The sequence below is a fragment of the Zosterops lateralis genome (genome assembly GCF_965231275.1).
Source record: "Zosterops lateralis genome assembly, chromosome: 6".
NCBI classification, from domain to species: domain Eukaryota; kingdom Metazoa; phylum Chordata; class Aves; order Passeriformes; family Zosteropidae; genus Zosterops; species Zosterops lateralis.
This window is the reverse complement of record NC_139761.1, coordinates 14861641-14883965: the sequence shown is the minus strand read 5'-3', so window position 1 is coordinate 14883965 and position 22325 is coordinate 14861641.

Genomic DNA, 22325 nt, shown 5'->3' with positions numbered 1-22325 from the left:
ATTAAATCACCCACACACAAAGGAAATTCAAACAGAATTTCTGTCCTTTACCAAGTGTATTGCGCAAATTGCTAAGCACACAATCGGTATAATAAAACAACAACTCTTAAATTGATCTGCCTCCAGGCTACTGCAAACGGGTCAGTCCCACCCTTTTCTGCAGGTCCTATTGCAGTCCTGGCCCATACTTTGTCTCAGCCCTAGCAATTACTCGATTTCAAAGCACATCAGATCATATCTCTAATTGAATTTAAATCACTTCTTAATTTTCAGTTAAATTTCATCAGGATGAGGTTTCAGCTTTCCCACGGCCTCCTGGGAGCTGGAACTGGTGTGAAGGAAGAGGCAGAGCACATGGCGAGGGCAGAGCTGGGCATGGATGTTGTTGGCAGCATAACCTTGCATCAGTCCAAGTTCTTTATGAAACCCTGTCAGTGTGTGAAAGCAAAGTGGCTACCATAAAAGGCCAGACAGATGTGAAGTCAAGAAGATCAATTAAAAATCAGTATTAATTATTCTTAATGACTTCTGAGTAAATATGTTTTATGCCACTGAAATACTGATGAGTGTTTACCCTTTACTCTATTACAGTAATTTTGAAACTGAGTGATGTGTTCAAACATTTGGTTGCTTTACACAAGAGCAGGGTCTTTGGAGTCCTGCTGATGTCCTTATAGAGCCACCTCCTCACTCTACCTGCCCTGCTTTTCATTTCTTCACACAGCCTTGCAAAATCATTAGTAAAGTACTACATATTTACAGCGAAGCAGGAATTAGTTCTTAATGAGACATTCACAATAATAAGCAGCCATCTTCTGCTGAAAACATCTATCATACTGGAAACAAAGCTATTGAAATTTGGAACAGCTGGTTTTAAGAATACTGTAGTTTCATAAGTTTCATAAGTTATTTAATACATATTAGTTACAAATCAAGACCCGAACCACTAGTAGAAGATAACATAATTTTATGTATGTCAACAATAAAGAAATAACATAAAAAGGCATAAGCACTCTTTCAAAGAGAAATTTTTGGTTAATAGCTAGATAAAAAGCCCAGAAAATTAACTTAATGTACAACTCTGAACAAAAAGGGAAGTAAATCCAAAAGATAACCAGATATGAAGAAAAAGAAATATGCTAATGGAAGACCTGCCAACAGCAAACAATATCTGAGTCATTGGCAACAAATCATATACTGCAGCTTGCTTCACTGAGATCCAGCTAGATGACATTGCAAGCCTTGTACTAACCAATGATTCTCCACCCCACACAACCAGGACAAGCCATCTCCCAACACCATCGATCTTCTCCACAAACATCACATTTGAAAAGATAGGTCCCTTACATAAGACTAATTCCACTGGATTCATTTACTGAGCAATAAAAACAGATTGAATGTAAAGCCACATAACATAAGTAATTTAAATATGAGACCAGTGGTTCTTCAATATGGATACTCAGGAAAGGTCTGTCATTCTGGACCAGCTCAACACACACAAAGAGAGATGTCTAAACGGAAAGTTCTTTTCTCTCCTTCTGATGTCCAGAAGCCACTACTACTCCTGCTCACAAGCCCTAACACATCTGTCTTTTGTCAATGCCACATTTCAAGCACAGTTTTTATACATCTTTAAAAAGCTAAGATCATAGAAACCAAACCACAGAAATACCAGATGATGAGGGACCACAAGAGATCTATTTTAACTCCTAGCTATGAAAAAGAAGGATATCAATGTATATATACATATTTGTGCCAATGTGTATAGGTATCTGAAGGGAAGGTGACAAGAGGATGGATCCTGCTCAGCGGTGCCAAGCAGTAGAAAAAAAGGAATGAGCAGAAACTGATACCCACCTGAACATGAGGAAGAACTTCTTTACTGTGTAGGTGACCATGCACAGGAATGGATTGCCAAGAGAATTTGTGGAGTCTCCCACATTGGAGATTTTCCAGAACTGTCGGGACACAATCCAGTGCCATGAGCTCTGGGATCATCCTGCTTGACAAGGGAGACTAGATCAGATAATACATTGTGATGCCTTTCAACCTGACCCATTCTGTGATTCTGTGACCAGACTGCCTCTGACACTTAAGAATTTTTTAAGAAGAAATTAGAAATTAGAATTTTTAAGAACATAATTTTTTAAGAAGAAAACGCTCCTTGTTGTGACCGTCCAAACCTCCAAGCCTTTAACTCATGAGAAAGCTTTTAGGAAAGGTAGCTCTAGTCAGTACTCAGAATTTCTTATGTGACATTTTATCTCACAAGAGCACAGCCTGAATCTAAGGCCAGGAGCTGTAAAAGACATTTTAGTGAAAAGGTGGTTTTATTTCTTTCTATAAAGGCATACAAGATTCAGTACCTGTAATTCAAATAAAATACTGCTCAGACACCTGAGAAAGACTAGCAGTCCAGGTAGTCCTCTAGAGTGAGTGGACTCCAGTCTGAAGACATCTAATTATAAGTATCAATGAACAGCCATTACTTCCAAGACCATGAGCTCCTTGTCCCAGCTCTCTATACGAAATCATAGGTTTATTTAGAAGCTCCAGCTGGACAAAATGCCACAGGACATCCTATGAATAGCAAAATCTGCCATAAAAACAACTGATCCATCCTCCCTTCACTTCACTGGCCACATTAGTTTGCTGCACCAAAGTTAAAAGTCTTCATCTTTTACATTGAAAATACACAGCACTCTGATAGCATGCAATAGAAGTTATTTCAGTTATAATATGTTCTTTTAACATGCACTTAAACAAAAATACAGATTCTTGTATTTTAACTTTTTATGCTTACATGTTTATAAACTCAAAGGGAAATGAGCTTTGATGCACTGTACACAATTCAACTACATTGCACATGAGAAATAACAAAGATGTCATTTTGCACAAGAAATGGGACTAAGTAGACAATTTTTATAGAGAAGTACAGCAAGAACACATCCTAGATAGGCTGAACATTTGACTCAAAGGATCCTACAGAACAGACTGGTGAAAATGAGAAGGACAGAGAGACATGGGCCTGAAAATTTAAAAAAGGAGGGCAAAGAATATGAACAATAAGCTGGGGCCTGGAAAACCTATGAAAGGAAGTAGAAAGATTGGGATTGCTTTATCTTCAAAAGGACACAAACAAGCAAAAACTTAATAAGCTATCAGATACTCAAGATCCTTATGTCATGCTTTGTAACACAAGAAATGGGTAAGTAACATAAACAAATATATTTTAAATATTTAAACCAGTATTAAGAAAAATATTTTTAATGGGACATTGAAACGCAGTAAAAGAAATATCTTTGTGTAGAATGACTGGGGAATTTTACTTACAAAAAGATAATAAGACTGAGAAGTTAGATGAAAAAGCAACTACATATTTATGTAGGTAGCAACAGTCCCATAACACAATAAAAAAATTGTGTGAAGAGTATATCAGACAATGTGTATCAGGCCTTAATCTCTTAAGTACTAACAGATAAAACAAAATCCATGGATGGGGAAGACAGTGCCATGTCTTCTCTTGTTCTCTGAAACATCTGGATCTTGGTGCTCTCAGATACATCCTCCTGGACTTAAAATCAGGATCAGTATGGCAACTCCTAATATAATGAACAGAATCATAGCAATGTAACACCAAGTTACAATCAAATTTAATTGAGCTTTACAATAAAGGAACACCTCATGATTTACTTCTGAAGAGTAGCTGTTCTTCCCTCTCACCATGCTCAGAGATCCTCCTGCATATTTCTTTCCAATATTTTAACTCTTGAAAGGCTCCCTTCCATTCTACTCCAGCTGATTTTCTGATATTGTAGGCAGTTATCCAAACAGTGAGATACATTTATAATAGAAAAAGACCTTAAGTGACGATCAAAACATTGAGTTGCCCAATTCATTACAGGTTCTATCTATGTAATTCAAAAGCTACTTGCCCCAAAAGATTTTGCAGATGTTGACTAATTTTGAAGGTAGTTTTGATGGAAAAAAGCTATTGGAAGATGGAAGGAGAAATTTACTGTTATTAAAACTTGTTCAATTAATAAAGTTTATTATTTTAATTAAAAAATAATTATAAGGTTTATTCTACCAAAAAAAGTTATATTGGATATTGTGTGTATGGTTTACAATTCATTCTTATCCATATGAAGTTCATTTCCAAATTCACTTTGATACTATGTCTGAACTAGAAAGAGCAGAGGTTAAATAGAAATGAAACAGGAAATGGAACAACAAATAAAAGCTCTGAAACAAAGCCCTATGTTTTCTGTAATCTGGTCACTAATGGCTTTATGCAGCAGGAACACTACACATGGCAGTGGGGGTATGGAAGGCAGCAGACTGTTGTGTATCCAAATTCTGCCAACTTACTCAGCAGAAACCTGGCTGGTGTCCAAAGGTCTAACTAGGAAATACAAAAATGCAGTTCTAAAAAACCAACTCTTTCAAGCTCCCTGATCCACATTACTGAGTTTTTTTCCTTTGGACATCTTTTTTTTCTTTTCTTTTCTTTGCAGAAACAGCTGCAGAAACATTCTTTTTCAATAATTCAGAAGTTTACCCCAAAAACGGATTAGAAATGACATATCTGCTTAATCTAGGACCAGAAAGCTCAGGGCAGATTCTTTACAGACATTTCTGGCTACAGCTCATGCCCCCACAAACACACAATGCTCAGGCACGGCCTCTTGGCTGCCTTTACGTGTAACCATCTGTTCGGCAGCGTCGTCCATTCACAGGCACTTCCAGCCTCTTTCACAATCGTCCTGAACCCGAGCAAATGCTGGCTGAGATACACAGTTGTGCCGTTGCCACTTGCAGGAAATATCTTTGGCCTGACTGTGATGCCAATTACACTGATCTCACTTATTTCTGTAGATTTTATCACATGTAATAGAACTTAAAGCCAAAGTGAGCAATGAGTGGATAGTGTGGAAACTGCTTTGTAGCCACTTCTAGCTCTGATGTGCTTTAGGAGAAGCTGCTCAGTAATTTAAGGAAATTAGGTAAAGAAGTGGCCCCAAGAGTCACTGACTGATGGACAATGATACTTGCCTAATCCCACCTTTAGCAACATTAGATTTTAAGCCTAAATAATTAAATCTCACAGGGCTATAAGCAACATGAGAACAAACCATGAGCTGGGTGATTGTTGACATGAGACCTTAAAATACAAGTTGCATAGATATCTTCTTAATGGAGGTGTAGAAAGTACAAATCAAAACTAAAAGACTGAAGTGAGACCTATAATTATATTTTAGTAAACTCGATGGCAAATCTGTGAATGAGACTAGTGTTTCCTGGTCTTTCAAAGACAGGCAGATTTTGCAACACATTTGATAGTGATGCTAACAACCTCCTTATATACATTTACATCTTCACTGATTTTTCTACTTTAAGTGGTTTCTTAAACAAGAAAAGACAGATGTTTGAGAAACATAAAACAAATCCTTTCATAGAATAAAAAGTGAAAGACTTTTTATCATTTCTCTGGGACGGATCATTCTTCCCTGTTTTTGGTAAGGCAAAACTTGCTGTGTAAGGTAATACTTTAACTAGACCAAGTGGTATAGCTGGAAAAATGGATATGCTTTCAGTACAAGTATGCTAAGTACTTCCATGACCTGCCTGCAGCACATGCCAATACCTCTGATTTTGGAGGTTCACTGTTGCCAGGGCTTGCACAAATTTAGAAAAGTCTTTGGGCAATGTTTGAAAACTCAGAGCACATTATGAATGGCAGTCCTGCTATCTGAAAAACAGTTAAGCAGGTGTTAAAGGTAGCAATTACACTCAGATAACTGATTCGGACAGAATTCTGACAGAGGCCAGAGACTCAAGGTGCTCCATCGGTCTATTTTCTTGCAACAGCTTCAACAGCCTGTAAACCCTACCAGTCTTCACAGTGGACAGCAGTAAAATCTTTCTGTGGGACATCTCATCCATTACTTTGTCCTACCCACTCTCTAGGACAGCCTGCCTGCTCATCAATGGGTCTGCAATGTCTTTGCAAGACCAGGTAGGAAACACAGAAAACAAACTTGAGGTTCTCTTCCCACTTGACTCTAAGCCTGACTTCAGTGCTCTCCTATCAGTGAAAAGCATGAGGGACCAGTGAATTTGGCCCCAATCCCAGCCATCAGAACACTCTTAAAAGTAGGTGAAGGTATAGCTACTACATTTTGCTGGATTAGGGCCAAGTCATTCAGTACTTTGCAGGAATATCCAGACCCTGAATCAATTTAGAAAATTTCCCTGAACTTAAAAAACCAGACTTCTTAATGCACCTTGAAATGTGGACCATTCTTTAGGTTATTTGGTGACATGGAAGTCAATACTGTCATGTCTGATGTAAGAACAGTCTTAAGTCTTGCCAGTTAAACAGTAGACTCAGCTGCCAAAACTCATATTATCTTTATTCTTGAGCAGAATTTCAGCTCTTTCAGTTGAGTATACTAATAAGCATCCACTCCAATTCATTAGAAAAATGTAAAGTTCCTAATTGCACACATCAGCTTGACGTTAATTTTTATTGGAGTTTTTCCTCATCTTTAATACAGTCAGTCTATTCATCTGAAAGAACTGCATATTTTTGAGTTTGTCATCTGACTTCTTCTCATTTGGCACTAAGTGCAATGACCATGTTGATTAGAGCAACCATATGACATAGGGCTGGAATTGCTGTCAACTCATTACAAAAATATATAAGGCCTCACTTTTAATTACTCACTTAGTAACAGATTAGTTCTTATTGCCTGCCAACAGCATGACCTCTCTCTCTTTCAAGGTCAACATAAATCAAAAGAAATCTGATGAGCTTGAACTTGTTGTTTATTCACTTCTAACCCTTTCATAAGAAAATCTGTTTAACAAAAAAAAGGGCAAGTCTCCATTCAATAAAGAGACCATTATTAGGGCTAAAGAGCCAAATTTCCTGTTGTGTTTTTTTCTGAATAGCCTCAAGTAATATTCCAGGAAAAGGGCCTTGGTACTGTTTTCTTTGTGGAATAAAAAGAAAATCAGCATTAGAAACATGAGATTGCTTACAGGTTTCAAATACCAGTATGAATAAGGGTTTCCTGGTTCCATGTTTTAAGGATTAACTGTATTAAGCAGTACAAAATGACATTTGTCATGTATACTTTAGCTGTCTTGATCTGACAAACCTCTACAAGCCTTACAAATACAGGCTGTATATGACTTTTCTGAGATTGCTGTTGAATAATGCAAAGAATATACAAAATGCATCATTTCACCTTCAAGGAGAAGAGTCAATAAATAAAACCTCTTAAATACAATTAAATAGTTCTGGTTTTATGATTAATTATTATTTAGGGATATGAAAGACTTGGCTGCACCTGTTTGTGTCAACAAAAATTCCTTCAAGGTTTTGCTGTCACTTTGGTGTATATCACCCAGATTTTCATTAATTATAAAATTATCTTTGTGGGCCTTCTGGCCATGAGTAATGTGCTTTACTGGCCATGTACTACAGACTCTTTTACAAAGAGGTGTATATTTATCCAAGTGCCCAGTCAGTTCAGATGGAGAGCAGCTGCCCAAAGGCCTGGACCTTATGATTTTTTTTTGTTTTGTCATAAATATTTTCAGCAGGTCTGTCTTTTTGTTGTGTTTGTTTGTTGTTTTTCTTTTTTAACAGAAATTCTTATTTTGGCCTATTCTATAGCATAATACATTCTAACCTCTGCTAAAATTGTGCCTCACACTGATCAAACTTATTTCCAGTCCTTTAAAAGGAAAAAGCCATATGAACAGAAGTACGGGCACAGCATTATCTCATACTCCTAACATGTCCAAGTCTGGAAACACAGTTGATTAACACACACAAATCAGTCCTTATTCACAGGATCCAATGTGTTAGTCCAAGTTGTGGATGCCCAGGAAGCTAGAAGGAGAAACCAGATCAGTTTCCCAAGTCTTGGTACCACTCTTCATCCACAGGACTGTGAAGGATTTGAAATCTGCCTCTGTCCTTTGAAGAACAGTTGCAAGATAAGTGACATTGGATGAGATAGTTTAAATGTTAGACTTTATGACATAAAAGTTATATAATTAACCGGTAAAGAACACAGATGATATACAAAATGCATTAAGGAACACATTCACATTAATCTTCTGAGATATACTAATGATTACTAAGGGACAATATTTTCCAAACATAGACATCTACTCTCATGTTCAGATGTCAAACTATTAGTGAAGCACCTGAGTAATTTATCCATTTCTATATTCCTTCAGCGTGATTTGCAGGTTCATTTTAGCAGGAACATTATAATGACAAATATATAGACAAAGCAGAATACATGATTCATATATGCAATAAAACCATCAAATGTATACTCATGACTTATTGCAGTGCAATGTGTATGGCCTTTTTGGCCAAATGATACACCAGATGTTTCCTTTCATTTAGATTTGAAAAGTTCACATGCGGCAGAATCAGCTCCTGAGGGTAAGGGTGGGGCTTAAGTATTCAAAGTGAAATGCGAAAATATTGACAAATAAAGAAGTATTTTAGTAATAAAAATAATTTTCCACTTGAGTCTTATTTTTTCTCGTTTACCTCCTTAAAAGAGTGTACAAACCATTGAGTCAGACTGTAGGTAAAATCTTGATTAAGATTTTTTCCTTTTACTGCTCTCTCTTCAGTTTTTCTAATTTAAAATAGATTGCATTTAATTCTTAAGGAACAAAAAGGTAGATCACATCTGAAGTAGCTATGGAATGCATAACAGGTAGAAATATGTTGCTTTTATATAATCTTTCCTTTTGCAAAAAGAATCAAGGGGGGGGGATAAAAACCATTACTTTATTTTAAGGTATCAAAGACCCATCTTCCCTCTAGATACATTCTGCCTGTGAGACATATGAGGAAGGCATTGTATAGATAAAAACCTGTCCTTTAAGCTTCTCTGTATCTCCAGCTGACATGTAAATAGAATGTGGGCTCAGATCTACTACGCAGAAATCATCACAAGAATAATGCATCAGTGCATGAAGTACAAGAAAATAGTGAAGGAGTTTACTGCCAGTAGAGTGGGCAATCCACTCAAATCATCACTGAACCACCAGACAGGGCAAGAATATTGCCAAAGCTTTCACTAGAAATAAAACACCTCCCCCCCCCTTTAATTTACTTCCTCTGAAATAGAAAGTAGCCAGGCCTGTTCCACTCCAGCTTTGGGCTGGCACCTTTCCACATTTCGACAAAACTGATAGTAGCCACCACTCCTCCCATTAGCTCCATAGACTTTTCATTGAAAATTCAGGAATGCCCAAGGACATTAGTGGTTACTAAGCCTGGGCCAGCCCCACCAAGTGCAGAGGAATTATTAAACCCTGCAACATATGTGGATCCCACCTTTCCTTACTGGCAAAAACTGCCAACCTCTTGGGAAGGAGGCAGAAGAAATCTTACCCAATCCAAGATTTTACAGTTCTGAAGGGGGCCAAGGGGGTGTAAATTCCAGCTAGACCCCTGTGTATTGTTAAATTTTAAAGAGATAGTTCAGCAGGATTTGTTGGGTCTTACAAGTGCCTACATACAGCCTTCATAGGCATCCCAAAAAATGGGACCAGAACAGGTCAGGGTTTATTTTTTTTCTGATTCCATTTATCTATCCTGAACTATAACAACATTAAAGCCCGAAAATAGAACAGACGACAATGGAAACTGTATTAATACTGCACTCTGCTGTATGTTACATGTTATACATCTTTTCTGTGATTTCTTCTCTATAACTCTGTTTAACCTCAGGGAGTAGTTTGAACTGTGCTTTGTATCATACCTATTATACACAAAAAAATAAGTCACTGAACATACTTGTGCTTGCTCCTTTAGGTATCCAGAATGTTTCTTTTCCCACCAAATGGATGTTGATCGATTTAGATTAAAGTATTCTGCAAAGAAAACAACAGATAAAAATGACTGTTAAGAATAGCTGAACTCTAATTGTAGGAATTGTCCCTCATTAACCCCACTCATCTGTAAAAAGGTATCTGAACATCTTCCCATATAGAGACTATCTCTTCAATGTCTGTCTCACAAATTCTCTGCAGCAGATATTCAGATCAAGATGCACTTTTACTCTCCAATCTAAGAGAGAGGCTCGATTTGTAAGTCCAGTGCTGTGTCATGGGAAAGATAACATTAAAAAGCAAGGAGAAAAAAAAAAAACCAAAAAGAGTGAATGCACTCAAAATCAAAGGAGAACCTATAAGCACTAGGTGGCAGCACAGCAAATGGTATTTCTTCCTCCAGTAATGAAAGTCGTTGGAAACTTCAGAGGGATTTCAAAACAGTGTTTTCTCTAAAATCATATTGCAAAAAAAAAAAAATAATAAAAAAAAAAAAATCCAAAATGTACATTGGATGCATCTCTCCTTTCCTCGGGGTGCACACATCACCTCCAGACAACGTCTGCCCCAGGCTGCTTGTTGACTGGTCTGGACAACTTGGGTGTCTACACAGAGGATAGTCCAAGGACACTGGGAGGAGGTTGGTGGCCATCTGCAGTCTTAGGCCTTAAGAAATAAACAGTACAAATCATCTGGGACTGGACCAGAAACTGTTTTTTTCCTTCTTATCTATTATGTGCCCCTAGTCTTGCAATTCCTTTATTTTTCTTCCCGTGACTATATAATATATTTCTTGTGATCTCATATACTCTAGCATCATGCCAAGATTTTTCAGAAACATGTAGAATGCATATCCCCAAGAGCAAACCATGATCAGTCCTGGCTCTGACTTAAAAACTGACTCCTTTGAAAGAAATCCTGAGCTTCAGCCTCATTCTTTGAGAAGTGCATGAGCACACACACACACACACACAAGTGTAGATACACAATATATAATCATATGGCTGGCATTCACTTTAGCAAATTAATTCCTCTAGTACTGACCTCTGTGACTCTTCAGCTGGTGTTGCAGAAGTCACAAAGCCAATGCAGCTGCAAAAGAATCTCATGGAACTGAATGTCTGAGCAACTGAGGAGCAAATGTAACTCAGTGCCAGCGAGTGCAATGCAGGATGGCAGGGGGAGACCAACTATTTAAAGAGTCTTAAATATGGGCCAAGCCTGTTGTAAAAGCTTCTCTGAAATCATCAGCATCTTTCTGAACAGTTAAAACACAAAAAATTAAAGGAAAACAAAACAAAAAAGCTAAATAATAGAAAAATATTAGAGATCGTCATCATGACCAATCCATCTATCCAATGAAAAGAGAAGATACAACAATAACAGAAAGTGTACCATGTCAACAGAAATTTTAACAAGTTCATGAGACTGTTTCCATTAGCTGAAAGATCAGTTAGACTGTTAGTGTTCAACTTGGAAAGGAGATGACTGAGAGAAGATAGAATAAGCAGCTTTAGAATGCTCTAATTCCTAAAATCCACACTTAGAACATGTATTTTGCCCAACTGCTATGGGAAAATTCAACTTTATTCACTATTCTATAGGCTCTTTGCTCCCTTGCAATTTCTCCAGTTTGAATTCCAATTTGGAACTTGATCCAGGGCATTTCCAAAAGCTTGAAAATTAAAACATCTCAAAGAAGTACATTAGGTTTTTTGGCTGAATCCTTGCAGACCCAGATGGTACACAGGAGATTGAGTGAGACATTTTAACAATATCACTGAAAATTCAGCCAACCACCAGATCATCAGTTTATTGTCCCTGTGTCACAATATTTAGTGATAATCAGGGAAACCACTTTCTCTTTCAAAAGGTTTCCATCAGCAAACAAGGCTTGCAGGTTTATATTCTTTCCATGTGCCTCACTTTTGCAAATTTTATGAAGACATGTGCCAGGCAGAGGCATGCAGAGGCATTTTAATAATGTTTTCACAGATAGAGAGGATGCAGAATGGAAACAGCTTATATGCCAGAGAACCCATACACAGGATCACTATAAGAATCCTGCTCACAGAGGTCTGTGCTGTGCTTGCACTGTGCATTCCCCATGTGGAGAATTTTAAAGGAAAAGAGTTAGTACATAGGACATTAGCTGTACTTCAGGGAGCACACAGGTTTTGGTACACAATTAATTGTTCTGAGGACTAGAAGAGACTACAGTGATATTCAGAATAATCCCCTGTACACAGAAGGGAAGCAGCCTTGTTAACTCCTGCCTTTGATTCCAATCTCTACACATGAGTTACAGACATGGTTTTAAGAAAAGCATCCGTATTTTGTTTTCAGGTTTTCAATAGTGAGGAACTTGCTAAACTGCCCCAATGTTTAATTACATTAAATATTTGGATCTTGCTAGATTACTAACAGCCAGACAGAACAACCAGTTTAGACCCCATAAAGGTTTTTGTGTATACTTGTAAGTCTAACTCTAAAGACTTAATTTCTTGTTTAATGGAAGAAGTAGGGTGAACTTGTTTTCTAAGTGGAAAACATATTTCCCAACCCTTAAGATCATCCTTATAGGTTCTCTTTGAACTCTGTCCAATTTTTTTCCAGTTGCAGACGTCAAAATTTGACCTCATTATCCTGATGTGATCATAGCTACTAAATATGGAGGTTATATAGCTTCCAGGTAATTACTTAATAACCTTCACTCTATACATCCAAGGCTCTTTCTTGTTAGGACCTACTCTCTCCATAGCAAAAGTTGGAAGTTTCCAGAATGCTGAAGAAGAAAAACAACTGTAGCTTTATAAATTTTACTACAATAGGGCCCTCAAGAGTCACTCTTGTTACTGCTACAAGTGCCAAGGAAGGAATCACAGGTGCTATGTAGCAAGAACAGCTCGAATGAGGACTGGCATATTCCAGCAACCACTGCCATACATCTTTTACCTTTTTTGTCCTCTATCCTATTTAAGAAAAATATTTTATTTTTTTCTATTTTAAGAAAAGCTTTAAATCTCAACACTTCCACCTAACTCAGCATCCCAGATTCACTCTCTCCACGTCTTTCTCACTTTCTTCTGACGAGTTTTAAATCAAGTTTGGCCTAAACTTGAATCCCTCGATTACCTTTGTTTATTCTCCTCCCATTTCTGTTTCTAGGTCCTTTGGCTCTCCAAATACTCACAGTACAGTTAAATAAGCACCTGGGCAATCAGGATAAAAGCCACATTATATAGATGCAGCTGACATGCCCTCTTCCTTGACAGCTGAGCCTGCAATTTGCAAAAAGTAAACTCATTTTTCCATACTTAGGGCTGAAAATCAAGACTGCGGCTAAATAATGGGGAAGTGATACATGATGGAAAGGACTGAATGATATTTACTACTAATAAGTGAATCGTAACTTCCAAATCAATTATAAAAGTATGAAGTAATATATTTTTAAATTATTAAGATGCAAAGACATTAAGATATGTAAGGTAAGTATTAACAATTTATGCAGTGACACCTTGGTCACCTTGGTTGGAAAGCTCTGATGTAATAACTACTCTAGGGTTAATTGTACTTGAGGGGAAAGAAAAAAAAGAAGGAAAAATATAATTTGGAAATCAGACACCTTCATCTAGCAAGCAGTTAAAAATTATATTCTAAAGACAATCGAATCAATGTATCTATAAATCAAGAAGACATTTGTCTGCAAGATGCAACTGAGCAAGGAAGAGGGAGTTGTGGCGCTACATCACTGCTTTGGATATTACTCTGTTAATGCATCACTGAACATGGGTGGAAGACATTGCAGTCATCTTAGCTGCTGTTCCCCCAGAAATATCTGCACACATGCACTGAAAAGGAGCAATTTTGCCCAACAATGTTGCTGTGTGTTCAGGGAATCTCACTGCAACCTAAAGAAGAGAAACATGGTCTTGTAGGGAATCTGAATCCAAGGCCACACTGCCTACAAGGATGCAAAGAGGTTTATACTGAATGTTCCAGTTTTGGATTAACTCTGATTTCAAATGTAAGTACATCTAATGCACCTCATATGACTCAGTACATAAGGGTTCCTCCCAGTTTTGACCCAGTTGTTATTGGAGAACTAGTTTTTCAAGCTGTGAAATCCACTTTATAGCAAGGCCTTAAAACCTTGGCAATGTCTTTGAATGACAAATGCAGGCGTCCTCTGAAACACATTTCAGCTATGTGACCCTGATTTAAGTTAAAATTCATAGACTGTTAATTAGCATGTGGAACAGGAAGTTTCTAAATAGCTCACCAGGTATGTATTTGGCAGGCAGTACAACAACCCTTGAAGTGTGGCTAAAAAAACTCACACTTTTACATCACTGAAAGTTTAATAAATATTTATTTCTTCAGGGACCTCCTATGTTAATGAAACCTGTCTGCTTGTGTTTGAATCTTTAAAACTCATGTGTTAAATAGTAACGCTGAGGTAGTGTCTCTGAAATTGCACTGCTAACAGCAGAGCAAATACAGACCATAAGTGTTTTTTCTGTCTATTTAACAGTTTTTATGCGTCTGCTAAGTGCTTGTTTTCTGTTTTGTTAATCATTCCAACTCCCATAATAATTACGCAAAAGAGGAAATCGCAGTTTCAAATGCTACCGTTTCTCTGGTTCTCTAGAGCTAAAAGGAGGAAGCAGGATTAGATGGCTTTCTCAAATGTTTTTCTCTTTTGCTAATCATGTCAAAATTACATTTCTGTGCACATTAAATAGTCAGATAGCCCATGAAAATGCTGCGTTATTTCTTTCATATCAGGAAGCAATTCCATTTACCATATAAGATAATAGTCAATGGCCTGAACTATTTTTTTTTTTTTAATGCTATCATTTTCTAAGACTGTTCACCCTATCCTGAAAAAATTTGCTCAACTACTGGTGCAAAATTTGTTCAACATACTGGTACTTGCACTTCTGCAGGTTACCTTTCAGCCCTAGAATGGCACACTACATGGCAGTACTGCCAGGCAGCCTCATCCACACATAAGAAAGTGCCTTTGGTGCTGAGTGCCACATGCCAAAAGAGAGGCAAGTCACAGACTCATTCTGAAAGGAGCCCTGCTCAGATCACTCTGACTTCAAATCATGCTTTAACTTGAACTTGAACTTGTTCTTTCTTGTTTTGAGTCAATGCCTGCATATTTTATGTCACTGTATTACCCAGATAACATCCTGAGGCTCCTTCCAACATCATCTGTACTATGATCCCATGGGTGCTACTGAAGGAAAGCCTGCAGCAGCCTGGTGCTGTGGTTATTCCATGTGGTTCATGACCATTTACATTTGTTCCTGTCATTGTTGAACATGGAGATGCATTCATTAGTGGACAGGAAATGTAGAAGTCTGCTCCTATATAAAAGTGACCCAGTGAGAGATGACATGGTTGGGTTCAGGGAGTTAAAATACTGTCTTATTTTCATTTCTACTCTCATCTTTGTATTACACTACTGAGACTTTATTACTTCTTTGAACAAAGATTTCATGCAGCAGTGGATTCCGGGAGATCTGGAAATCCAGCCTTTGCAAGGCAATATTGACTGCAGAATAACTCAAATTCCTATAATCCTATGAGAGATTTAAAATAGTGGAGATTCAGCTTCATTTATATGGCCTTTTCTCCAAATGAAACCTGCAAGTAATACTTGACACTTACTCCCTGCTCCATGAAAAATGTTTCTCCTGCAGTTATAAGGCTCCTGAGGCAGCTAAAGTGATAGTGGAAGACATTCCAGGAGTGCCAATGGAGAATGGGAGACTGAAATAGCCATTAATGGGAGGTTTTTACTAAATGTCATACAATTTTGATTCTTGGTCACACCAGCTTCAAGGGATGCTGGTGGTACCTCATATTCTCTGCCTAGAGAACTTCACTTTCAGTATGGACAAATGCATGAGCCTGGAGGGCAAGGTGATGTTCAGATTAAAGGAAATCTAGGTTTCCAATATTTATGATATACTGATATTGTAATTTGAATGCCACATTTTACTATAGCAGGAAATATTTTGTCAGTGTAAAGTTTCAGCTCAAATCTTGGCTGTCTAGTACTTTCTGAATTTCCAGCTTCATGTCCTAAATGTGTGTGCCTTAATTTATCCAGGCTAGAAGTACATCTGTTCAGTATTTGGCACATGAAATATTAGGAAGTATGCACTGAAGAATATCCAGAACAAGTTATCAACCGACATACAAAAAAAAAAAAAAAATTAAACTGAAATTTAGGAACTAATTTTGCCTCTCTGATCTGTCTGACAGACCTTTTCACTATTACTCTCTTGTCCAGTACATATGATGCCAAATGGGCTTTTATGTAAAGAGAGGCAATAAAAAGAGTCGTGAGAATTACCGAGCAGACCCAGTACTGATGCCAGTGATCACCTGGAGTAGAGCAGCTAATTTTGCATTTCAACATATGAATTTCCATTTATTATGATGATTTTTTTTTAATAACGCAAAAAAATTCTAAATTCTAGAATCTATTTTCATTGTTCCCTTTCTATTAAAATTTGGCAGATGTCTGGTTGTGCCATAGAGACATATTGAAGAGGAGCACTTGTTCTTCCTGTTGGGAGTGACAGGAGTGACAGGGGTGACACGTACTGGGTCTTCCCATGCCAGGATGTCATAATATCTATTTCAAGCACTTTATATTTCTTTCACAGAACAGCAATCCTTGCTCCAAATAAATGATGACTGAACCTAACAACCAGTCATCAATTTTTTATCCCATTTTATAGACAAACAATATTAGATACAGCAATGACTTGTCCAAGTGTCTGCATCACTGGCAGGACAACACTTCTCTAACATAAAAAAATTACATTATAAATAGTTTCATGTGCCCCAAATTAATCTAGTACTTTGCAAATTGATGCAGTTATAACTGCTTTAAAGAAGCATCAACTATTTGGCCTAAGTGCATGTTAAAACAAATGTAGCATATGACCCCAAATTTATGATTCTTTCAAATGGCATTTTAGGAGAGGTTCTAAATCACTGAACAAATTAATGTCAAACCTTATCCGAACAGACTGACATAACTTCAGTCATCAAAGGGAAGGATCTTTTGCTCTATATTTTTTGAAATACTTGTTCTCTTGATGAGAACATTTTGAGGAGATTGTACTGAGATTGTACTGATTGGACTGAAAGGCATATAAGATTGAGCCTTTTAAATTGGGTCTGCTGCTAAAACTTTAAAGCAAAACAAACTTGGAATTGTTGAATACATGAGTAATGAAGTTCATATGAAGCGTCAAATCTGGAGCTGAGGATTCCACTTGTTGCACCACATCATGCTCTGCAGGGCAATCAGTACACCTGATGCAAATTCTTGATCTGTCATAGGGAAGAGTATTCGATTTCCAGTTTCTCTGGGCACCTTATTGAAAGCCTGTGGTTATTGACTTACAAGAGTAAGTTTTTTGCCCAAAGTAACATGTGAGTTGAAACCACTCCCTGTAATACTATTTGCAGATTGATGCTATTACTGCAGAAACTAGGATTAGCTGCAAACAGCTTGAATGCTAACAAGAAGACCTTTTTTTAAATTGACTATGCCATTCTGTGTTTCTATTTCCTAGTTTCATCATTTGCATTTTCCTGAGTGAGGGATGAAATACAGATCTTGTATCTGATTTGTTTTTGAATTCAGAAAGATGCAGTACATTCTGAATTCTTCACGTGCAAGCCTATTTTCACATTTTTACTTTAGAGTCAGAACCATCAAAGAGTAGAAGCTTGTTGTCTTAATCCTTTATTTGGTTGATTCAAAAGGAGTATCTGAAGAGTAACTGAATTTGTAAGATTATGTGATTCAAAAGACAAAAGGGAAGTAAAGACTCTGAAAGAGATGCAGTCATGACTGCAGTCACAAGAGATGCAGTTCACACTGTGATGCAGTCAGGAGATGAAGGTGAATACAAACAGAAGAATTAATACCATTCTGAAAATCACGTGGAATATTCCAACTCCCATTCTCCTCCTGTCAGAAGTACATCACTTACTGTGCTTCAACATGTTCTATTGAGTCACTATGGAAAGGGCTGATAAAGATTGTGTCCTTCTAAAGTTTCTTCTAATGTTCAGAGCAGTGGAACACAGCCTTAGGAGGACACAACTCTGTCAGATTCCTGTTAATGACACATTGTAATATGTATTTTAGATTTTACACTGTAGCAAATTTCGTGACTAAAACATGAGATGCACTTCAAGCCAAAGAACTGTAGAAATGAAAAATTCTCCGAGATTCACAGTGAAGAAGAAAGACCAAAGGAAACTCTGGAATCAAGTAAAAATGGACTTTCAAAGATGACCATCAACTATTTTTGTTACTGTCAAGACTCTATAGGAATTGCTGTCGAAGACTCCCAAGACACCACAATGAGACAGAGCTGCATAACATCTGCATGTGCTCACTCATCTGCAATGGGATCGTACACAAGTCAAAACTAGGACTGCAGCTTTTTTCTGTTCCATGTTGTACAAAAGGTTCTGCAGACACTTGAGAAAGCATCTAAGCTTGCAAATCATAAAGACAGAGTTGACTCTCTTCTCTGGTGCCTATGTTCAATTGTGTTATTTCATCCAGATTTTGAATGAGCAGAAAGGTCTCTTTGGACAGAGATCTTTGCAAACAGGTATGTAACAGTGAGAACAGGATCCACATTGGGCTTGTGTTTACCCACTCTGCTGGTTCCTTACAGCAGCAGCTGTGACAAGGGACTAAAATAAATGAAAAGGGGTGGTATCAATAAAAGAGACAATATGGCTACACAGTCTAACCGTGACCACCACCAGCATTTTAATGGCATCTGATTAATTTTCTTTCTATAATTTTAATAGATAACCCATCCTTATTTCTGAATATTCTGTGAGGTTAATATCCAGGTATGGTATGTTAAATTATGTGGTTTTAGAATGAATCAAGCTGACACAGCTCTCTGAAAGAAATGCTCTTCAAAATTAGTGGGAAAATAGCAACCATCAATGCTGACATTTGAAAAATAAGTACATAAATAAATGAAGGGAGAGAGGCAGTGAGCCTTTTAAATCCTGTAGCCTTCAAAAATCACCCACATCTCCCCAGCAGCCCACATTATATCCTCCATTTTCAAACAAAATCCCTTTGACAGCACAATATAGCTTTTAGATTGACCAGCTAATCTATTATTTGAGTAAGCAAATGACTACCAGTTAAGATGGTAAAGATAACAGACATCGAGTCTTCAAAAACCGCTCCCTGTTAGGAAAATTAGCTTTAACACATAGGGAGTATTACACATGCTGCCTGGAGACAGACAAATAAATCTGTTGTTTTTTAGTGAGAAAAATGTAGACAGGGTGCTCAATTCTAACCTCTATTCTACTCTTGCCAGTGCAGTTACTTTAATAGTTCTAAAGAGGCTTAAATATGTATGTTTCAGCCCAGTGCTCTCCAACAGGCACAGCTGGTCTCCTCTGCAGTTATCCTCTGAACTTTCTGGAAGCAAATTGTCTTTGATACAATATCCCCAGGAGCATTTTTCCCACCATTTCTCTTGACTGTTCCAGTGAAGAAAAGGGACAAAGTACCTACGTACCACAACTTAAAGTGTATCCCTCTTCCTACACATTTCCTTCTAGATTCCCAGCTTCAAGTACAGCTCAGTCTGGGAGCTGATGATTCAGAAATGGCTGAGTTGACAGCCTGCCTCCCTCCCATTTGGATTACAGGCAGGATCAGATGTCCTTTTCATTCAGGACACCTGTCCAGCTTGGGGACCTGTCAGTGTCACCATTCAGCAGAGCCATCACACAGGTACAACCCTGAGAGGACAGCACAGCATAGCACTGTACAGATGCAACATCACCTCCTTTACAGGGAGGGTTCAGAGCCTCTAAGAAATGCAGCTTCTACTACTCTCAATGTTAACCAGGGCATAACCCATCATTCTTTCCTGAAGTTTTGCACGTATCCTTAAGAGCAAAAGTCAATATATAATCCAAAACAAACAGGCTGACACCAGGTGTCATCTGAGCAAAGCCCTGGAGCTGCTGGTCTCTAAGGATACAGTTAAAAGTAGCAAAGAACTAGCCAGGGACTAAGGAATAAACAGAGAGACACTTTTCTGGCTATACAGTGCTCAGATGGGAAGCTATGCAATATCTGAGAAGCAAGTGCAATTTCTGTCAGAAGTACCACTGCAGGGACAACTTGGGCTCCACTAGACGCAGGATATCTTCTCCTAAGTTCAGTTTGTCAGAGTCTACATTTTGGATACTTACTTATCTGCTGAAAAATCTTACTTAGCAGCAAAGGCTTTAGACTCAGAGGTACAAATGCAGGTTTTCTCTCCCTTCAGGCCCATGAGGTGCAACACACTCTGAAGGTTCACTGAGGACCTACCAAACCCAAAGTATAGAAGACAACGTCTAAAACTGTAAATTCTTACTGGCAATATGTGCTATTATCATCACGTTGGTAACTCAATCAAACTAATAGCAGTTTACCAAAGCTCCTCAGCACTTTGGAAAACATCAAGCCACTCACTTGGGTGCCTAAATTTGAATTGCTCACAAGTGATTGGTCTTATGGGCAAGAACTAACGGGACAAGCCAGGACTCAAATCATTACCAAGCCTGCTCCAGTTCTCATCTCTCAAAATTTTTTGCCTCTTAATTTAATTGTCTGAAAAGCATGAGATAGGAAGACAAAATACTTAGTAATGTTTAGCAGTTTTTCACCGAAGTGCAATGTACATTTCTGGACTGCAGAGTTGTTTTAATGAAGAACATCATGTCAGAATCTCTTCCCCAGACAAGACACAGTATCAGCTGACATAAATCTCCAAAGTTCTACTCATTATGTGGATTACTTAATATAGATGGCTGATAACTGTTTGAAAATTCCCTTGTTTACTGGTCTATGCAAGCCTCAATTCACATGTCTAAATGTATCCCTATTAAGGAAAAGCACTTAAGCATGTGTTTAATTCCCAAAGCCCCAGGCTCAAATGCTTTCTGCAGTAGAGCTGCTGTAACTGTGATCGTCCAAGGAGGCTGCTTTCCAGAACAGGCGTGTTTTTTCTGAATGAAGGCCACAGCTCATTTTAGAAATATGTAGCTGTCTTACTGAAATAAATGGTGCACTGTTATGCTGCCATACCTGGGTGAAGCGACTACACTTCAGCAGGGCCGTTTACCCACTGATTCCTTATAGCAGCAGCTGTGACAAAGTATTGCTACTGAATTAAAAATCTGGCTTATTTTTCTGGTCATCTGTAGTCTTAATTGCATGATTTCAAGATGTGGGGAGAAAAAGTCAGTGTTTTGTAGCTCTCTGACCTCTATGAGTTTCATGATTCTTGTAAGAAGTACAATTTTATGAAATTGCACTAGTCATTGTCAATTTAAAATGAATACAAAAACATATTTTAGAGCTAAATTTTCTTTTTCAGAAGAAATGTTGCATCATTCTTTAACCATCATTTATATAATTCCAGATTGCAGTTGAGGGACCTAGAAGCCAACTTTTTTTAAACTTACAGTAACAATTTCTGTATTAACAACATAGTTTCTGTTCATCAACATTCTTATTTCCATTTTTTTTTTTTTTGGTTTTCAACTCTATAAATCCTAAATGTGACTTTCATTTGGTTTTTCCACACTTCTAAGTACATCTGTTCAACATTTGGTTCATTATATGCTAGGAAATATGCTCTGAAGAAACGTTCATTTTTCTTTTCAGCCTACAAAGAAAATGCAACAAAGCTGTACTAAATTTTTTCTTTTCAGTAGCTCACACTTAACCAGCTAACTCCCACACTTACTGAAAACAGAGCTGTGATTTAACTGACATGAGGATAACTCTGTGCCAAAAATATTTACTAAAACATCACAAAATCACAGGATGGCTGAGTTTGGAAGGGCCCACTGGAGGTCATCTAGTCCAACCTCCCTACTCCAGCAGGATTCCCTAGAGCACTTTACTTGGGATTGTGTCCAGATGGTTCCTGAATATCTCCAGGGAGGGAAACTCCACTATTTTCTTTGGGCAAGCTGTTCCAGTGTTCAGTCACTGCACTGGGAAGAAGTTCTTCCTCATGTTCTAGTGGAATTCCTGTGTTCAAATTTCTGCCCAGGGCCTCTTGTCCCATTGCTGGGCACCACTGAGAAGAGCCTGGATCCATCCTCTTGGCACCCTCCCTTCAGAAACCAACAGACACAGAGTTCATTCCTGAATTGCAATATTGATTTCAGTTGCTAACTCTTAGAATCCTACATGGCATTAAAACAGCATTACAATGTCTTTAATCTATCTTATGGCAAGTCACACCAAATTAGAATTAATTTTAGTAGAAATTGTGATCTCTTTCACTACTTCCTTCACTGGATATCTCTTACCCTGTCTGATACCTGTCAACAGTCTCTATACTGGG